At 44.2% G+C, this 2,267-nt stretch overlaps 1 non-coding gene across 1 annotated transcript; it reads right to left on the bottom strand.

The window, feature by feature from the left end:
* Window positions 1–1,207: 1,207 nt before the first annotated feature.
* trnat-ugu (transfer RNA threonine (anticodon UGU)) lies at window positions 1,208–1,281 on the bottom strand. Its single transcript has one exon. It is a non-coding gene; the product is annotated as a tRNA-Thr (tRNA).
* Between the last annotated feature and the right edge of the window lie 986 nt (window positions 1,282–2,267).

Here is a 2,267-nt window from a genome sequence, read left to right as displayed (position 1 = left end):
GATTTCATTTGCAATTTTAAGCTACGGAAGCTTGGATTGCTTCATTTAGATGAAGAAAAATAGTAGCACACTTCATGAACATCTTGATGTACATGACCAAGTTTCGCTGAACGCAACAAGTGTGGTGAAGTCTGTCTTTGCATCCTCTGGAAATGTCTGAGTTGAACCCTTTTGACCCATGTCGACACTGACAGTACTCATGAAAATTATCGTCCTTGCCCTGACGTCTGGAAAACCTCATGGTCTGCCACCATGCCGTCTGACGTGACAACCGTTGACTACTTCTGTCTCCGGTCGACTTTGAATAGATATTGGATGGATTGGAAAACGGGAAGCGGCATCAAGCCTCAATCACTGGACCTGGGACAAATAATTTCAAATCAAACACAGAAGGCACAGAACTTTCAAGAATAACATGTTCAACCAATGAGCGTTGTTATGCAATGGAAGAAAAACAACTTCGTTGCGTGGTAGTGTGGCCGAGCGGCCTCATGCGCTGGATTAAGGCTCCAGTCTCCACGTAGGCGTGGGATCTAATCCCACCATTGTCATTAGGTGCAAACCTACTGCACCCAATATTACCTGTTGCAATATTAAAATGCATTGGGAAATGTTTTGCAGAACAAAATCTAAAAAAAAATCACAAATCATCGTGACGATTACCCTGCATTGGTGCCAGGGTCAATGATATCACTGAAGGGCTGAAGAACAGTCCTCAGTTGCTGTGGGAAATTATGGACAGTTAGTGATCATGGCTCATTTTTTACGAAACAAATGGGTGTAAAAGTATTCAAAATCAATCTGCATTCCAACTCATATCTGCAGCGCTGCTTCTACCGTGTTTTGAAGTGCATAGAAAACTGGTCGTAATTCGAGTCGAAAAGACCTGTGCAACACGGTGGGATCGTTTGTCAACAGGACAAGGGCAAGGTCACAAAGCAGGACACGGCCGCGTTTGCAAATTATTGTCACTCTAAACTAACACCAGGCCGCCAAAACGCAAGGAAGTGGAAAACAAATTCATCAGAAAGGTCATCTGGTTGAATCGCTCGCCCTGTTTCTTGCTCGGCAGACACCAACAGACCTGTAAAGTTTTGGAGGCATTTTATTTGTTCTGTTGAATTTTTGTTTTATGATTGGAGGTGCGTGAACGGCGGATTTGTATGGAACCCTACTTCATCACATGACATTTCCGCCCATAAATGAAAGGCTCTGTTGGGAGTTGAACCCAGGATCTCCTGTTTACAAGACAGGCGCTTTGACCGGTTAAGCTACGGAGCCCTCGCGCAGTCCCACAGCTGAAATAGTGAGATGCTACTTGCATTAACTTCTATTGTTCGTCTGCTGGTGAGGGAATTGCTTCAGATGCTGCTTGTTTCTTCTGATTCACTGCACCATCTGCGTACAAACATTGTATCACCGCATCCAGGAATAGATTCTCCGCAGTGACAATTCCTCCTGATTTACTGAACACTTCCTCGTCTCCATTCGCACCACCTCAAATCCCCTAGCCTCACCTCCGCTTTTTATGTCTGATCTCATCACAGCTTCAGGAGAAGTCATCAGAAGTCAAATAAAATGGACAAACTAATCAATAGTCAGTGTTTTACAACTTCCTAAGGTGTTACGGACATGGATACCAACTGTTTTGTCTATTTAAAGTGGTAGGAACAAAATGTAACGGGATGCAACCAGCATGAAATCTCTTCCAGCGAGGGAGGTGGCTGATGGTTTGAATGTGTTCACTAAGCAGTCTGACTTCTGGTCCCCAACCAGATCTGGATATAATTCCGTCCGTTGCATCCCTTCTGTGTGAGAAGCGAGAGACGGAAGTGTGCAGATCCTTCATCATGATACAATTTACTTTTCTCAGTGTTCTTAGGATTTGTAACGAAATTGCATAATTATACATATTCTGCTTCAAATTTTGACCGTTTTTGCTTCAATTATTTCTGCAACAAAAGATTCTTAATTCGTGATGTTCTTGGTGATGCACAGCTTGAAACATATTCCTGTTCACTCCTTCCTTGGTCGGCTCCGTCAGATGATACACAGCACTGGTGATGTTGAGGAGAGGAACCGAGTGTTGCTACAGATGACCCACGGAGAAGGGAACGTGATGTCTGCCTCAAGTGGTCCGCTCCACTACCAACTAATTACGACACTGAACAGCTCACTACATGCATGTCACTGAGCCAGCTTGACCACATTCATCTGTCAGCGGGAAGGGGCGGGGCAGAAAAAAGTGAAGTTTCTAACTTCCCAAC

This window comes from Pristis pectinata, chromosome X (genome assembly GCF_009764475.1).
Source record: "Pristis pectinata isolate sPriPec2 chromosome X, sPriPec2.1.pri, whole genome shotgun sequence".
NCBI classification, from domain to species: domain Eukaryota; kingdom Metazoa; phylum Chordata; class Chondrichthyes; order Rhinopristiformes; family Pristidae; genus Pristis; species Pristis pectinata.
This window is presented reverse-complemented; position numbering and strand designations above follow the sequence as displayed.